Here is a 13700-nt window from a genome sequence, read left to right as displayed (position 1 = left end):
TCTGAACAACACCGAGGCAGCCATTGTGCTGTGGCAACCTAGTCCACAGCGACATGTCTGTTTCCAGTTATAAAGGGAAATAAATCAAGCATGTATCAGGACAAGGGAAAGTGACGGAGGACTCCAGGCCACCGATCAGCTCTGTTACACCTCAGGAAGGGTTCCATTATCAGATATACACAAAGTGCTCAAAAGTCACGCCTCAGATTTCAAATAAAGTGAGCTAGTGTCACTTTGCCGACTGGATGCAAATTTTCTCATGAAGCACAACCGATGTTGACATCATGTCACTCAGTCCTGAGTTCATGGAGAACTGAGCAGTTAACCTACAAGTACTGACCAACAGTCACTAACCTCGCAGTTGCCGTACAAATGGAAGGTGTCTTGGAAACTGCTTCCTGTCACTTAATTATCTTTGGTGATTAACATGTTGTATGACTTATAACATGGCTTATATCACATGACCTTTTATTATCCAATCAGTAATTTTGACAAGAACCAGATGACCAACATATTTGAATCAGGATATTTCTAGATCTTCTTAGAGGTTAATATCTGACTCAAGAATGCAACAGATATGAGTAATTTGGAGTTTAAAATATCACATGTAACTCATGTGGCCTCATCTTAGGCAAGTGAGTTTGGTCAAATTTGCCTCTGTTCACCCAGCAGAAAAATGGGTACCAGGTGGGATTAGTCATATGACTGTTAACCTTCTAGCATCTCAAAGGCAGCCTGGGTTAACCAGGCTAATAATGTCCATTATGTTGTAGGCACTTAAAGCATGCTCGTGTGGCATGGAGTTCAGTGCTATATAAGTGGCCTTATTATTATAGTTAATACATGTTGATAGAGTTGTAACTAGTGATATGGCTGTATGAATGTGAGTAAGGCTGAGAGAACCACAAGAAGGAAAGTCTTTAATGCCTGAAACTAAGAAAATGAATTTATTTACTTATTTCAATTTTATACAAAATTATTATAAACGAATACATATTTTTAACCAGTTTTCCTAGCCAAGGGCACATGGTTTAATTAGTCTGTCTCACAGTCCCTGAAACACACTGTCTTCTCTACTGCCCAGCCTTCCCTGCAATGCTAAAGCCATAAATGAAGCAAGTCTAGATTTCCCCAGGTTCAGAATCTCCCAACTCACTGGGGCTCCTTTTCAATTTAAATGGGTTTATTGTTACTATCAACATTATATATATATTCAGGGACTAAGTGTTAGTCTAGGTTTGGATTTCAAGATAACTTTTGTGAACATGGTCATAAATATTACTAAATTTGCCAGCTTGAGTGATCTACAAAATGTTGTACTGGTAGAAATGAACAGCATCTATTATAGAAACCACACCCACCCTTGTACAACCCTGCACTTAAAAATCCCCATCTACACTTAACATGCCAACAGCTTCCCTCACTGAACACAGCACAATACCACAACACACGCGCCCACCCCTTGTTTTTACAACCCAGAATTTAAAACTCCCATCTTGACATTACAAAGCATGACATCAGCTTTCCATGACTGATCAAAGCATACAACCACAGCATGCTTCTACCACAACACTGACAACAGCTTTCATCTCACAAGTCCCACAGCTTTCATCTCAACAGCTCGACTCCCATTGCAGCAGTTGGTGCTTCAGCACACACCCAGCTGATGTGAAGAGGGCGTGGCATGCCTCCCCTCATGACACACACTCGACAATATCATTTTACGTCAATTGTAGCAGTTATATCGATACCTGTCAGCCATCTGGTGAGAACTGAACAAGCGTTTACCAGTGTCGGTATTACAAATCAGGATCAATATGTATTACCTATAGAATTCTACACACACGTGTAATTGATTAGAAATAAATGCTATTGAAATATATCTTCCTGCTGTGAGTAATGGTTGATGACAAACGCCAGAGGCACGCTAATTAGTCACTTTTCAAAGCTACCTTTCCATTATATTTTTTTAGATATTAAATTTAATCATTTGCTTTGAAAAAAAGTCTTGATTCCATGGATTTTCCAGAGAAAAGTCAGGCTGCAGATAATTAGTTTCAAACTGTGAAACAGTAGCTATCTTGAATCCCTTCATCTGTCATAGATTTGGAAATAGTGTGAAATACAAAATGTACACAAATTTTCAGTTTTACATTTTAAATTACAGTAAGTAGATTGTAAGTGAATCTGTTTACTCATACAACCTAGCCATAAATTTGAACACAGGAAATTTACACAAATTTTGCAAGCACCTGGTGTAAAAACACTTTGATGAACAATTGTAGGCACATAAATGTGGTGTGGTTTGAATTGTGCAGTGCATTCTGCTATAGCAGATAATTCTTATGAATATGGTTAGATTCAGTCACATTAATCTTTAGAACAGGCAAGTGACAAGGGCAACAGCCAGTAACCTTTATCCTCTTGCCATTGACTTATCTGATCTCAAATACCCAGGGGGCGGTGGGGTAGCCTTGTGCTTAAATGTTTGCTCATCACGCCGAAGACCCAGGTTCGATTCCCCATTTCTGGTGTCCCTGCCTTGATGTTGCTGGAATATTGCTAAAGGCAGCGTAAAACCATACTCATTCACTCACTCACTCAAATCAACAGTGATCATCAAATTGGAACTTTCAATAATTCATATTTGAATATCTGATAAAGGTATCCAAAGAAAATTGCATGACAGGATGGAGAAGAGCAAAAAGCTGACTGGTACCATGGCTTCAGGTGTACTGTCTTTTCACCCCTTCTATCAATGAAGACATCTGATAAAAACACCCACAATTCTCTTACATAACATGGGACGGAATGTGTTTGTTATCTCAAGTCCTGTATTTCCACCACAGTCGTGACAATGTTATCTAATCTACACTACAATCGCTTTCACCTCAGGCATGTGATACAGATATATATCTTGCTGATATGATGGAGAGTCTTACAGCCATTGAATAACACACGTACCCTACACCTTGAGAACTGCTCCAGGCGATCATTGGTACTAACAAACTGTAGCTATAGTATATCACCTGCCTGACTGTGGGTGTGTAATATCATAAGCCTGACTCTAGGTATGGTATATCACCAAGGCTGTCTGTATAGTATATCACCTGCTTGACTGTGGGTGTGTAATATCATAAGCCTGACTCTAGGTATGGTATATCACCAGGCTGTCTGTATAGTATATCACCAGGTTAACTGGGAATAGTATATCACCGGCATAATTGTTGGTATGGTTTATCATCAGCTTAACTTGTATATCAACAGCATGACTGCAAGTCTTGTATATCAACAACTCTAGGTATTGTTGGTAAGTCTTGTATATCAATAATATCATGCATGACCGCAAGTCTTGTATATCAACATTAGGACTGCAAGTCTATAATCAGCTTAACTTGTATATCAACAGCATGACTGCAAGTCTTGTATATCAACATTATGACTGCAAGTCTTGTATATCAACGGCATGACTGCAAGTCTTGTATATCAACGGCATGACTGCAAGTCTTGTATATCAACAGCATGACTGCAAGTCTTGTATATCAACATGACTGCACAGTGACAACGGCATGACTGCAAGTCTTGTATATCAACAGCATGACTGCAAGTCTTGTATATCAACGGCATGACTGCAAGTCTTGTATATCAACGGCATGACTGCAAGTCTTGTATATCAACGGCATGACTGCAAGTCTTGTATATCAACAGCATGACTGCAAGTCTTGTATATCAACGGCATGACTGCAAGTCTTGTATATCAACAGCATGACTGCAAGTCTTGTATATCAACAACATGACTGCAAGTCTTGTATATCAACGGCATGACTGCAAGTCTTGTATATCAACAGCATGACTGTGGGTGTAACTCACATGTCCCTTATTTCTGTCTATGAGCATATATACACAAGGAAGAGGGCCACACAGATGTTGGTGAGAGAGAATAGGACACCTAGTTCCTGATATGGACTCCTCCAACATGACATCTGACATCCCAGACATGGCAAGCTGAACCTGATCCAGCTTCCTTCTTGTATAACGCCTCTCACAAGACTTCACAGCGGTCCCCCATATGGGTAAAATGTGTAGACCCCATTTCTGGTGTCCTCCAATGTGATACTGCTGGAATACTAGTAAGGGCAGTGTTCACGAATCATGTTTGAAAGGAACAGGACATTGGGTCCTGTAAGTTTCAGATGTCTGTCTGACCCATTGAAAATTCACAGGACCCATAGAATAAAATTAAACACACATTTCAGATTTAGCATTTCTTATAATTGGCACCAAAATCATACACAAACATAAGATTTATAAACAGCAAACAGGTGTCACATGTCCCATATAACAACTTCAGTCAAAGTCATTGTGAAATATACAGTCAGACACTGGGGTCGGCAGGTTGTAGACTTCTATCGGACCTTCGGCAAATCTGCCGTATTTGTCAGAGGGTCAGACGCTATTCGTGAACACTGTAAGGGTGGAGTAAAACCATACTCACATCTCACAGACTAAAATGTGGGTTAAATGTGTGAATCCCATTTCTGGTGTCCTCCAATGTGATACTGCTAGAATATTGCTAAAAGCTGCGCAAAATCATATTCACTCACTTCACAGAGATGCACTTGCTACCGGCTTTGTGTGTCTCAACAAACCACAGTTTCACATTGTATACAAACAATGTAATCGCAATTTATTCACAACCGGTTAGGAATAACCTGAAAGTGAAACTGTGTCTGTTTGTTTGAATGTTTATACACAGCTGATAAGTTTTCCTAAACATGTCTGTGAGAGGACAGTGATGTATTTATCCAACACCAGCCATATCGGTCATGGTTGTGGCCCTCCACTAAGTACACAGGACAAAGGGCACCTGTTACAACCACCTATCTTGTATGAGCAGCCAATAACACAAGACATTTATCAAACATTTTTCTGCCACTTTCAAAGTTTTCATAAGTTTAATTTGAACAAAAAAACAACCAAAATTTTCTTAAGTTGTTCAGAAAGTTTGAGACATATTTCGACCGCCTCCGTCGTATAGTTGTTAGAGCGTCCGCCCAGGGAGCGGAAGGTCGCGGGTCAATCCCCCACCGCATCATACCAAAAGACGTTAAAATATGGTACTTGTTGGTCCCTGCCTGGCGCTCGGAGTCAGTATAATGTGTCTGAGTGGGGTATTCATGCTTCACTGCGGCATGGCATCTCAGTGGGCTAGCACTATAAAACCAGCTTCAGTCTGGGCTAGTACAAGCAGCCGCACCTACACATACACATACACAAGACTGCACGTCGTCATATGAGCGAAATATTCTCCAGCTCGATGTTAAACCCAATTTCACCTCATCTCACCTCAGACATATTTCAATACTATCTATCTTAGCCAAGATGTTGAAAATTCTCACTTTCCTTGACAGCCATACACTACACATTTCAGGGAATTTTCAATTTCTGAAAATAGGAATTCATAATTTCCTTGATAAGATTTATGATTTATGTAACTAATGACTAATTTTATGGCTTGGGTTGTGAGAAGTTCTATTTCACTGATAACTTGCCCAATAAACAGTGAGGGGTTTTATTGTCTAGTTTGATATTACTGCATTAAATACAATCTCAAAATACAGTGTTAAAATACATCTGACTTCTGAACAAAAAGAACTATAAAAATTCCAATCTTGAACAAAATACACATTTTCCCTTAATTTATCTGCCAAGGGGAATTACTTTAAAATCCTGCATAAATCCCTAACTAACTAGTCACTTGATCTGTTGGCCTCTTACACTACTAGCCTCTGGAACCGGACTGACCCACGTCACCACTACCACACCAATCTCAATATCACCTAGTTGACCCCAAGAGATCACCAGTCAAGCCGCATTGTAAACCAAAAGTCACTGTGTTCTTTAATCTGATTGGTTGAAAAATGTGATCAAATGGTATTTGATTCCCGGAAATTCGCTGCGTATTAATACATACAAACATCGCTCACACCACTGTAGTGTTATGTCGTCAGCTGCAATGACGTCATTAAAATCATATTGTAACGTAAAGTCCGAATGACGTCACAAATGAGCAGTTCCAAATGCTACCATGGGAGACAGCCGAAACGGACGGATGATGACATTTCTCTGCTGTACCCGTACTCGGTGTCAATGAGTGCAGACACAAAAACGTGTGTGGACCTTTTGGTTTACTTTTGTGTTTACAAGGTCAATAAACATCATGTGTTGGCCAATTTCCGGGTGTTATTGAGTATTTGAAGCACGGGAATATTTCATTTGAAACCAGCGGCTGACGATGTCGGTTCCAAATGAATGATGGTTATCTCCTAACTCAACAACAGTACAACACAGGACCCACACTGTTTACACATATATTCATATAACTTAGTCATAAACAACTCCCTGGCCTGTGCCCCCAGGGTAATCCCATTCAGATATACAGGTTATAATCCACCAGGGTCATCGTCCCATTGACAACTATATTCCTGCCCATCTCTGCTGAGGTGATGTTTTCTGGTCTCAAACACATGTAGCGTCTTTGTAGACCCAGTCGCAAACCTGTCACAAATCTGTCGTACCCTCGGGACAAAGCCTTTATGCCCTAACAGGTTCCTTCCACTGCAGAACAGGTCCTTTTTATCCATGGACTGGTTCAACGGTCCCTTATATAACAGGATAGGTCAAATTTAAGGAGAGGCCCCTTATATTCAAGAAGTAAGTTAATGAGAGTGAGTGAGTATGGTTTTACGTCGCTTTTAGCAATATTCCAGCAATATCACGGCGGGGGACGCCAGGAATATGCTTCACACATTGTACCCATGTGGGGAATCAAACCTGGGTCTTCAACATGTGGAGCGGGCGCTTTAACCATTAGACTACCCCATGCCCCAAAGTTAATGAGAGAGTACAGTTTTATGCCACTTTATATAATCAAGCAATACCACTACAGGGGGAACACTGACGATGTTTTAACCACAAGGATACCCACCATCCACGCCAGTGAACCAATCATCTGCCTACCATGGATAAACCTCAGATAATCATGAAAGGAGTGAGCGAGCGAGTTTTGTCTTGCTCCGCTTTTAGCAATATTCCAGCAATATCACAGCAGGGGACACCAGAAATGGGCTTCACACAATGTACCCATGTGGGGAATTGAACCCGGGTCTTCTGGATGACGAGCCAATGCTTTAACCACCAGTCTAGCCCACCACCACCAGAAAGAAAGAAGAAGTGCCAGCAAAGGGCCTCATGCCAGAGTGTTCTTACTGCTATTTCTTGTGGAACAAGTTCCATAAAAGGAATCAATTTGTTGAATTTCCACCTCCTTAAAAACTGTTCAGCCTCCCTTGCTTAATCTAGGGTTAATTGCACAACCTACACATCAACTTTATCGATAAAAAACAATGTACTTTTTTGTTTCCTTCCAAATGTTCACACTTTTTGTAAGATCTTTCAAAGCTTTAGTTTTTCCAACATTAGATTTCCCCAAAAACTAAACTTCTTGCTCAACACAAGCCACATAAAATCAATTCTGTTTAAACTTCAATGGCCAGGGCACAAGTATTGAGCGGAGTTAAGAGATTAATGGTTTAACCAATAGAACAGCAGCTGGTCGTTGAATTGTGTGGAAAGCTTTTGTGTATGAGGCTAACCCAGTGGGCTGACCAAACCTGGTGCTGGACACTGACCAGGGACAAACTCCAGGAAGATCTAAAGATCAAACTGAAGTCACAGATTATTTCAGACTCTGAACTCTGTCACCTGGCAGGCAAATTTGCGGGGAAAATATCAATATTTGTTCAAAACTTGGATTTTTGTAAAGTTCAAAATTTCAAAATCAGAGGTACTGAAATATTAATTATGACAATGTCAAACTAATCACTGGTCTATGAATGGCATTAAGAAGTGATACACATAAGGAGGAGAGTTTTGACATCACTGAAACCTCATTCATTTTCTTATCAGTTCAATATATTTAACTTTTCTCCATATTAACATGAATTGGGAATTTTTTAATTTAAATCTGGGAATTTTTACTGATATTTTCTACTCAGGTAGGGCTGAATATTGGCTTCTGAGCATGGCTAGATATATCCCTGACCCTCCGAGTTGTTTTTGTTGTTTCAATTTGTTGTTTAACATCACATTTAGCAAGAATCCATCTGTACAGTGACAGGCTGTTAACATAGAAATTCAACAAATATAATCAGTACAAGAACATGTTAACTCTGAAGGTGATCGCACTGTCAAACCAAGCAAGGTTTTGTTGCTATAATCATATACTGTTTCTTTTCTGTCATTTACAAGATCCAGGTGTAAGAGAAGGTCATAAATTTTCGCAATCAATCTACACTTGTACCAAATCTGTTATTTACATTACCCAGCTCTAAACATGTCAGCAAATTATCTAAATCGATCACTATGTACTTTCCCAGCTTACAAGCTAAGTCATGTGAAAGTGCTGTTTAAGTGTAGTTTTATTGGTATAAATGGCGGCAATGCAGAAATCCTGCAAGGTATTTGTCTAGACAAGTGTTAAAAGTGTCATTAGCCTGTAGCAATAGCTGCTGGGTTGGCTGGTCGCTACACTTCATTACCCATGAACCATCACGGCGTTCCCTAACCTGCTGCTTGAGATGTGCTCTTGTACATATGTCATAAGGTTGTCATTTTGTTAACGCATGACTTGTAACAATCACGTTTATCTGCATCGTCAATTAACTAGCTTTTATTATATCTCCATTCTATTACGATGTACGTACCCTGGATATTTGACGTTACAATCTCCATCTCTTGTATTGCTGACCTAGCACAGATTTCAAATTTTTCAAAATCAGAGGTACTGAAATATTCATAGTGACAATGTCAAACCAATCACTGAAGCCTCTTCATTCATTTTCTAATCAGTTCAATATACTTAACTTATTTCCATATCAACATGAATTGGGAATTTTTAATTCAAATTTGGGTATTTTTTTCTGATATTTCCTGTTGATGTGGGGTTGAATATCTGTTCCTCAATTAACCAGCTTTTATTATATCTCCATTCCATTAAGATGTATGTAACCTGGATATATACAGCACATGCTACAGTGAAGATTTGACGTCAGCTTGACAACCAAAGTGACAGTTCTTAATGGGCATTCAGCATGGATCTACATTCAATTAGGGTCCTTGTTCGAGCTAGCCTTGATCTACCGGTATTTCAAATACATAATTTTAGTAATGAACTTCTACCTTTAAAACACGTTTTATAAAGACGAAATGGGCAAGGAAGCCCATCTGCACGCCGTATTTGAGATAGTACATTATAACTCAAAGGGAGTATTTGTTAGACCGTTGCTTCTTCTATCCAAGTTCACAAACCAGTATTACATAATTTGATTTGATGACTATTTTCAGTGTGGTGTTAATCGAACTTGGAAGCATTAGTCAGCCAATCTGCCTCACTGAAGTCTGATAGTAGAGTTCCGATTCATACAAGGAATTCTACCATTACCTACCAGCCAAATCACTGTCAAATCGCCATCTATTGGTCACCTGCACCACACCAACAAGGTCATATACCATTTCAATATGGTACCACATCAACAGATTTCTTTGAAACTTTGTTTATCCAAAAGACCTACAGTACAAGTAAGATTTTCACAAGCATCTCAGTCAACAGACACAAATACACAGCGTCTCTTCTGACATGGAATCTGTTATAAAGAACAGATCCCAGACCATCATACTTCCAGAGTGTCTTTCATCTGATTCAACCTGTGAAGGTCCGGGTTTAGAATATTGATCTTCAGTAACCCATGCTTGTCGTAAGAAGCGACGAACGGGATCAGGTGGTCTGGCTTGCTGACTTGGTTGACACATGACATCGGTTCCCAATTGTGCAGATCGATGCTCATGCTGTTGATAACTGGATTGCCTGGTCCAGACTTGATTACTGGATTGTCTGGTCCAGACTTGATTATGTACAGACCGCCGCCATATAGCTGGAATATTGCTGAGTGCGGCGTAAAGCTAAACTCACTCACTAACTTTCATCTGATTCAGCGACCACAATAAAAGCCTGACCAGATCCTCAAAATAATTACTTACAACAATCACAAGATTCTCAAGCCTCATCTAAACCGCATTCCCCATGAGTGTCTTCTGTTCCCAGAGAATCAGTTATCATGAATTGATCCTAGCCCATCAAACCACCATTACTTCCAGTGCATCTTTTGTCCCACTGAATAAACGCCAACAGTCATCAAACATTTTGAAACAAAACATTTCTTTGGTATCCACCCAAGGGGCTAACGACGCAAGGTTAATGGATGTAGGTGTATTTCACTGGAGCGTTCAAGCATGGCCGTCCATAGCGAGGACCCTACTGCCTGACACCGGATGTATGTAGGCGGCATGGCCGAGCATGACTACCCAACAGAATCAACGAGTGTTCAAGAATAGTCATTTGTATGCCAGGTGATGGCGATAGTCTACACTAACATTTAGTCCCAGAAGTAGAGTTACCTTATTTAAAAATATATGTCTGAAAATAAAACAATTATAACCAATTAAAATCCATAACAATACTTGAGTTCAGCCAATCGAGACTTGTCAATCATTCTAGACTTGAGTTAGATTTCTTTTCACAAATTATTCTCTAGTGTTTGGGAGACAAACTACTGATAGTCACGGGATCAACTCCATAACATGATTGTAGTGTCATGACTGTAGCAAGTATATGTTTAAGTGAGTTAGTGAGTATGGTTTTACGCCAATTTTAGCAATATTCCAGTAATATCACGGCTGGGGAGACCAAAAATGGGCTTCACACACTGTACCCATGTGGGGAATCGAACCCGGGTCTTCGGCATGACGAGCCAACGCTTTAACCACTAGGCTACCCAATCACCCCGCTATGTTTAACTATGTGATTTACGATCACCAAGACACCACAATCACTTGTTTCAACAGTTGCCAGTTGTATATCTTCCTGGTACACTGAGGGGCAGTGGAGTAGCCCAGTGGTTAAAGCGTTGGCTCGCCACGCCAAAGCCCTGGATTCAATTCCCCACATGGGTACAATGTGCAAAGCCCATTTCTGGTGTCCCCCACAGTGATATTGCTGGAATATTACTAAAAGCGGCATAAATTATCAGTCCATAGGAAATAGTTTTGAGACCAGTAGCCCACACTTTACTCTGAATAGAAATCAGTAGAAATTAGTGTGTGTAAAATAATTAATTTAGCTTACTAGATCAAACATAGTGTTCCTTGATTCAGGCCTCAGTCTAGAAGCTGAGATTGCAGACTGAATTATCTAGTTTCACCGATAACTACAATTCAAGCTTTAAAGGTAGTGCTGTTCTAATTATTAATCTGCAACAGTTTTGAAAGTACTAGCTCAACTTCATTTATTAACAGAATGACTTTCATTTTAACATAGTGTTATATTTGTAGAACTATCAGCTGAATTAACTGGACCAAACATAATGTTACTAGACTCGGACCTCAGACTAGAAGCTAAGAGTGCAAACTGAATTATTCTGTTTCAAAGATGACTGACAGTTCAAGCTTCCAACCACGGAAACGATCATGGATCAATAATTGTTATGTCATTCTTGAGTATTTGTGGGGATCAAGTTTGATAGTGGATCAAGTTTCAATGCCAGATAATGCTGCTGAATTTCAAAGAAATGTCTGTTTAATAGAGCATAACACTTCATTTGCTATTTTATTTGTTATTTGCATGAAGAAAGCAAATATAAAATGTGCTTTTGTAAAATAATCATTAACTGATTAATGACTGCATTTTCAAAGAAATGATTAATCTTATTTTTTTAAACCAATTCCAAAGAATGCTCCGAGGGCCAAATACTGACAGGCTAGATACCGGTTAGATTATAGGTTAAACTCCAGGATTTCCTTTAGCAGAAGTGATCCAGTATATTTTTACACACGACAATCATCAACGTCCTGTTTTGGAGAAAACAAAGATATTTTACAGAATTTGAAAGAGAAGAGTATTTAAATCTGTTAATTTATAAATTTAACAACAGCATTACGAAATGGATATTTGTCACTTGTTAAATTTTGAAGGTTGCTTTACCCCTGTGGGAAACCAAACCAGTGTTTTGGTATGCTGACACTTCTTTGATTGGCATTCTAGAAGTTGGGTAGATGAAGACTGAGGACTATATTTATGGATATACAACTTCTTTATTCTATATAGGCGACGTTTTGACATAGATTCTAATGTCGGTGTCAAGCAAGCGGTGATGCTGATGCTGACACTGCTTCAAACTGTTTCAGAGATGCCAACTCCAAAGTGTTGCAAATAGTAGCATCAAGGATCAAAATTAATAGTTCGACCATAAAATTAGTAGTCAGCTAAATACTTAAAATCTCAAAGGTATTGAAATCAGCTTCAGCTTTCCGATAGACAATTTTGCTACAAGTACGTTTGTTGCTTGCAATTATTCCAGTTCAAATATGTCATTAAATTTAATGAATGGAAGATAAGTAAAGTCCAACAATGTATTTAATCGACAAAATATATGTTTTTGTCTATATATCTGAATTCTAATGAATTTTCTTCAAATTTTGTAGAATTTCTTGTGCAATCGTATTGGTGTAGTTTGAGGCTAAAATTCGTAGCGACTATCGTAGAGGTTGGCATCTCTGCTGTTTGACAACAGGTTCCTTACACCACAGGACATGTCCTCCTTTGCTCCTTTGGTCAAATTTACCCATGGGAGGGGCACTTTAGACTCTAGTGAGTTAGTGACAGAGCATGGTTTTTACACAGCTTTCAGCAATACTCCTGCAATATCATGATGTGTGACACCAGATTAATGCTTCGCATAGTGTACCCATGTGGGAAATTGAACCTGCATCTTTGGCGTAATGAGCAAACACTTTAACCACTAGGCTACCAGAGATGCCAACCCTAATTTAGCCCAGTTAGTATTTTTGGGCCAAAATTAGTGTTAACTTTTCCAAAGAATTTTCATATTAAATAAAAAATGTAAATATATTGTCTAAGACCTTGTTATTAACATTGTACTCACCTAAATCAGTAGCAAGTATCCACATATAGCTTGATACTGAATATAATCTGGTTGAAATTTATTGTGTATGGTACGCATGCTATTTGATAATTTAATTGAATGTATTATTTTTTAAAATTTGTATATTTTTACTGCTATCGTAATCGCATATTTTGTGTTGTTTTTTTCATAACGAATACAATATAATGGTATGGGTTGGCCTCTCAGGGCTACACCACCTTCAAACTTTGTCATTATACATCAGGAGATGCCAGAAGATGGCCTCACACATTTCTAGCTAAGTCTAAAAACTGAACCCAGGCCTTTGGTGTGACAATTTTAACCACCATGCTACCCTGCCTTTCCCTAGTATAACAGAGCTACAGATAACGTTGTGGGTCATAGAGTTATGTACTCGCTTGTGTTCATCTCAAGTGGGTATCCAAACTTTCCTTTGAGTAAGCAAATATATTGTACCCACCTCAATCCAACTTAATTGGGTATTTTGCCATTTTCTATAAATTTGTATAAAGTAATAAAGTTTAAATGTTGGTTTACGTGTTTGTTATTCATATTTGATCTGTAATATGAGAAACGATAAGAAAGACTACAAGTAGCCAAGTTCACGTGTTGAAATAAAACATCTCAATATACCTCAGTTAT

General features: G+C 39.0%; 1 protein-coding gene across 1 annotated transcript in view; it reads right to left on the bottom strand.

Moving 5' to 3' along the window:
* LOC124286868 overlaps positions 1 to 13700 on the bottom strand; it is a 69440-nt gene that overhangs the window by 24360 nt on the left and 31380 nt on the right. The window lies entirely within an intron of this gene.

This window comes from Haliotis rubra, unplaced genomic scaffold, assembly GCF_003918875.1.
Source record: "Haliotis rubra isolate DU_JTF1 unplaced genomic scaffold, ASM391887v1 Scf394, whole genome shotgun sequence".
Taxonomy (NCBI): Eukaryota; Metazoa; Mollusca; class Gastropoda; order Lepetellida; family Haliotidae; genus Haliotis; species Haliotis rubra.
This window is presented reverse-complemented; position numbering and strand designations above follow the sequence as displayed.